Below are 6,257 nucleotides of genomic sequence, written 5' to 3'. Positions count from 1 at the left end.
CTATCGTTCTGTTACTCTAATTTTCTCCTGTGGAGGAAAAGGCAAGGCTACAGCTGTTGTTCAAATGTCGGGTTAGTGAACTGAACAAACCTCTAAAACTATGCATTAGATGCAACTTGTCCTAAACTATTTGTGCTTCTGCTAGAGACAGGAATGATTCCTCAAATCATGACTCATCATACAGAGGTCTGCTGTTACAGGAACGCAAGAATATCACAGGCCGCATTTCAACGAATTTCTGATTTTTGCACAAATCAGATAATTTTGCATGCAAACAGCAAAAACACATATCAGATTTTAGCATCCAATTTGGACCACTTTCATGTAGTTTTACATCCAATATGCTTCCAATATCAATAGTCTAAACTCTCAGGTTCTCCTCTTATTTCACTATTTTTCGCCATTAAATGGGGAAAAATAGGGGAACAGTTTGAACAATGTAAGACTGAACACCGTTACTGACAATCCTCATTTTGGCTGCGTGAGATTCTCCATCTTTGTTGTTGTTGAGCTGTTAAAGCTCCGCCCTCTTCTGGGAGCAGCAGCTCATTTGCATTTAAAGGGACACACACAAAAACTGCGTGTTTTTGCTCACACCCAAATAGGGGCAAATTTGACAAGCTATAATAAATGATCTGTGGGGTATTTTGAGCTGAAACTTCACAGACACATTCTGGGGACACCAGAGACTTATATTACATCTTGTTAAAATCTGGAATATTTATATATCTTCTAAGAGTGAATGAGGAGTATGTTATATCACTGACCTTTTGCCATCTTTATGACTATTGTGACAGATTGTGTACTTCAGGCTGAAGTGTGGTGTGGCTGAAACAGCTGATTATACACTGACTCTTGAGGGAAGGTGTAAGCGCAGGTTAAGACCGAGGATTACCGCAGTGATAACCATATAATCCAGCACTCCTACAGGGAGTCATTTACCAGATCAAGTGCTATGATGCGAGTCCTACAGTGTGTGTCTGCATTAAACATGCTGAGGGAGAAAAGGACAGTCGGATGAATCCCTGAACAGATTAAGGTGTAGATTAAAGGTAAATTGTGTTCTTTTTCAATTAAAATTAGTTTTTATGTAACGTGCTGCAAAGAAATCTGACTTTTACCTTCAGATGAGAAAAGAAATCTATGGAGAAATCTATTCTTTGTTAATCTTCTAGGTTGTTAATTAGTTCAGTCATCCTCGTTTTCCACCTGTTTGTTTCCTAGGTTACAGATTTGATTAGTGTCCTTAGTTCAGGTGTGTCTTGTTAATTAGTCTCATTAGCTCCTCTGTTTTCCATGTGTATAAGCCCTAAGTTTATGTCTGTTCTTGGTCAAGCTTTGTTTAATGTTATGTGGTGTTTGTAGTTTGTTTTCCTGGTTATTTCCCCTGTTCCTTGTTCGGATTACTCTATTAAAAGTTCTTGAAGATAGAAGGCCTTTATTAACCCACTGGAGTCGTATGGATTATATAATTATGATGGATGGATGCATTTTTTGGGCTTCAAAATTTCACCCCCCATTCACTAACATTATAAAGCTTGGAAAAGCCAGGATATTTTTAAATATATATCTGATTGTGTTCGTCTGAAAGAAGATAGTCAAAAATTTTCATTTTTGGGTGAACTATCCCTTTAAAGAAGGGACTTGAGCCAAATAAGCAGATATTACATGCTTCATCTTTAATAACCTAAAACAATAAGACCAAAACCTACTTTAACAAGCAACTATAAGAAAGCATCTGATTAAGATAGTTTCTGCTTGTGTTGATTCTGCTTTTAAATCACTTTTTTTCACAATGCAAATTTTAAAATAACACATCTTTGCCAGAACCGTTTTAGTCAAAATCTTTATTCAGCGTGCAGATAGCATTGTTTGTTTTTTTGTTAACACAAAGGTTGCAATGTTAATCACAAACCGGGTTGACCTAGAAACCGGAGTAATCGAGATAACAGCTGCCGCTGCCCTTGAACAAAGCACTTAACCTCAGCTTGCTCCAAGAGGTCTGTCCCTGAAATTAGCATACTACAAGTCGCCTCGGATGAAAGCGCTTGGTAAATATCAACCATAAAGCAAATCTCATAAAAGCAAATGAGCTAAACCTCCGACATAAACTCAGCGAAGATGAATTCAATGTCGCCGAAGGTCAGCGTGATGCTGGACCAGGTTAAAAGAGCCTCCTCGTCCACAGGTGCTGATTCCTAATTACCTTCTTTCTGCTGAGACATTCAAGTCTCAGATCTCCAATTAATGCTCAGATTAGCTCTCGTCGCCCTGTCCTTTCATTCTATCTTTCTTTGAAATTTCTTCCCAGCAGGCAGTGGGCTGCGTGGATCGGGAAATGTTTACACTCCAGACAGTGAGATGATGAAGCTGTCTGAGACATGCACATTCACGCTTGGTAAACCCTGAATGCATTGAAATTCTGAACACTTAATTATAATTAATTACGGAGACATTAAGATAAGCTCCTTAAAGATGAGTTTGCTCATTTATTCATCCGTTCCGAGTTACTTTCTCATGCGAACGACTAAAGGAGATGTAAAATGTTTATGATGCCCTTTCCTTTACAACAAAAGTTTAGAAAAGTCAAGTTATATGTTTATATATACTCACAACTCTGAATTTTTTCTCGCAGTTGCGAGTTTATATCTCACAAATGACTTTTTAAGTAATAAAGTCAAAATTGCGAGTTATAAAGTCAGAATTGTGTGATATAAAGTCAGAATTGCGATATAAAGTCAGAATTGCGTGATATAAAGTCAGAATTGTGAGATATAAAGTCAGAATTGCGTGATATAAAGTCAGAATTGTGAGATATAAAGTCAGAATTGTGAGGTATAAAGTCAGAATTGTAAAATATAAAGTCAGAATTGCGAGATATAAAGTCAGAATTGCGATATAAAGTCAGAATTGTGACATAAAGTCAGAATTGCGATGTAAAGTCCGAATTGATTGATATAATGTCAGAATTGCAAGATATAAAGTCAGAATTGCGATATATAAAGTCAGAATTACGTGATATAAAGTCAGAATTATGTGATATAAAGTCAGAATTGCAAGATATAAAGTCAGAATTGCGAGATATAAAGTCAGAATTGTGATATAAAGTCAGAATTGCGTGATTTAAAGTCAGAATTGTAAAATATAAAGTCCGAATTGCGATATAGTCCGAATTGTGAGATATAAAGTCAGAATTGCGATATAAAGTCCGAATTGCAAGATATAAAGTCAGAATTGTGAGATATAAAGTCAGAATTGCGATATAAAGTCCGAATTGCAAGATATAAAGTCCGAATTGTGAGATATAAAGTCAGAATTGTGAGGTAATAAAGTCAGAATTGTAAAATATAAAGTCAGAATTGCGATATAAAGTCAGAATTGCGTGATTTAAAGTCAGAATTGTAAAATATAAAGTCCGAATTGCAAGATATAAAGTCAGAATTGTGAAATATAAAGTCAGAATTTTATGATATAAAGTCAGAATTGTGAGATATAAAGTCCGAATTGCGATATAAAGTCAGAATTGTGATATAAAGTCCGAATTGCGATGTAAAGTCCGAATTGATTGATATAATGTCAGAATTGCGATATATAAAGTCAGAATTACGTGATATAAAGTCAGAATTATGTGATATAAAGTCAGAATTGCATGATATAAAGTCAGAATTGCGTGATATAAAGTCAGAATTGCATGATATAAAGTCAGAATTGCGTGATATAAAGTCAGAATTGCATGATATAAAGTCAGAATTGCGAGATATAAAGTCAGAATTGTGAGATAAATGTGACTTGACTTGGAATAGGATCTGGGCCACAAACACAAAGGTGCTGCATTCACCCAGAAACTACAGTTACTGAGATGGCTGCCATACTCCGTCATGACTGAGACCTGGAGTTAAGTGCTTAACTACAGTTTGCTCCATAATTATATTCTCTGCAATTAGTGTACTGGAAGTCATTCTGGCTGAAGCATCTGCCAAAAGGCTGAGAAGCAGAACGATCTGGAGGAAGGAGGAAACTCTCTCTCAACCGTGGCCAGACGCTGTGTGTCATTTTGACTGCTACAGGGAAACCTATTAAACAAACAGCAATTAAGCTTCAATGATGCCAGACAAATCCATTTGAGAGAGGAGAGTATTATAAAGCAAGGTCAAATTAAATACACCCTCATAACTGTAATAATTATTATTACTGTTGGCAGGGTACAAAGATAATAACATCATCAGTGAGCATATAAGAATACCTAATAAAAACACATGCACATCTTGACATGACTTGATCGGAGAAAGCAAAAACAGAAACATATGTTGTGATTCGATGCTGATTCAGGCTATAAATTATGACTCATCATCATGGCTTGTGTTATTTTTACCTGTTGTAAAGCTTATGGGGGTTTTCATATCCATATGCCAAAGAGCTCTTTGGACTTTTGTTATTGGACCTGCTTTTCCCGCATACACTAATTGGATCAATTATTAATTTGCCAAATGGAACATTACAGGTTAGGTGCTAAAAGGTGCTGTATCGAGTTTTTCTGTGTGAAAGGTTAAACAAAAAACATTCAATGCCTCATAACAGATAAACACCTTAGACGCTAAGAATAGTCAGAATAGGGAGCCGTAACCACCGCAGGCGACTTAATGAGAGAGTCAACAGAGATTGGAAATTATCCTGACTAAACAAATGACAGCGTGCAGCTGAGAAAGTGTTCACTTTAAAGCACAGCTTGCTACCAAGTCTGTGTTATTATACTTCAGTCTGTCAGATTTAATAATCAGTGTTACTGAACACACCGAAAGTCATGAAGATGAAACCTACACCTCATCCTCCCATAGAAATACACAGAACAGGAGTCTTACAAACACCTCTGCAATTGCTTAAAGGGGTCCTTGATTATGATTTCGCTTTTTTAACTTTAGTTAGTGTGTAATGTTGCTGTTTGAGCATAAACAACATCTGCAAAGTTACGACGCTCAAAGTTCAATGCAAAGGGAGATATTTTCTTTTACAGAAATCGCTTTTTAAGGACTGGTAGGGACTGCAACGAGCTTCTTCCAGGTTGGTGACATCACAAACCCAAAATTTACATAAACCCCGCCCCCGAGAACACACAACAAGGGGGTGTGGCTTTGTTAGGCTGCTTTAGAGAAGAGGAAGAGTTGTTGTAGTAGAGTGTTGTTGCCATGCCGTCATTTTACGCCGGACTGCTTCACAAACGAGGGTCAATTCAACGCTGGATTTGCACAAATATTAACATGACGGCACATGCTAGTTGATGAGTTGAATCAACTCCACAGCAACTACATAAATTTATCCACTAACCATTCAGAAACGTCTAAAAGTTGTAACTTCTTCCTGAGTCTCTCCATCAGTGTCGACTCCGGTTTGAACAATGTAAGGCTGAACACCGTTACTGACAATCCTCATTTGGCTGCGTGAGATTCTCCAGCTTTGCTGTTGTTGAGCTGTTAAAGCTCCGCCCTCTTCTGGAAAGCGAGAGCAGCAACTCATTTGCATTTAAAAGGACACGCACAAAAAACGCGTATTTTTGCTCACACCCAAATAGGTGTGAGCAAAAGCAAATAAAACCTATTAGAATTATTACAATTAACAGGACCCAAAGTCACAGACTTACAGGATGCTTTTAATAGGATGATATCAAATAATGACCGACCCATCCTACCCAAGACACATGAAGAAAATTATGAGACCATAAAAAGTTTTACAAATCAAACACAATTACAGCTTCTAACCCATCCTGTTGTTCTGTATTGCAATCCCATTCATATCCATACACTATACAAGTCTGAGAACACTGAAGATGCTTCAATTTGCATTACGACTAATTTTATACGTTTTCTCATTACAAATTACCAGAGTTAAAGTAGGAGAACACACTTACATTTGATTCGTCACCTAGATGTTGCAGAATCTCATTTTTACAAATAACTAACATTTTTTTTAACAAATTATGGATCAAAATACTAGAAGAGAAATGTCCGGGCATTTGCTGTGTGATCATGCTAATTTGATGTGGGACGTTAAACGGGCTAACACTGCACTCTGCTGACGTAATAGGAAAACTGCATATGTCATAACAATATCTTTCTAGTCCGAATCCATATCTCTTTCAAACTAATATGCTGCCTTCTCTCATACATCAAATAAATAAATAAATACATTTACACGTATTCAAGAGTCCCCTCATGACAAACTTAAAACTGTGGATCTCAAAATAAATGAGGCTTCACGACCCG

The sequence above is a fragment of the Ctenopharyngodon idella genome, chromosome 13, assembly GCF_019924925.1.
Source record: "Ctenopharyngodon idella isolate HZGC_01 chromosome 13, HZGC01, whole genome shotgun sequence".
Classification (NCBI taxonomy): domain Eukaryota; kingdom Metazoa; phylum Chordata; class Actinopteri; order Cypriniformes; family Xenocyprididae; genus Ctenopharyngodon; species Ctenopharyngodon idella.
Note: the sequence above shows the minus strand (reverse complement) of the source record.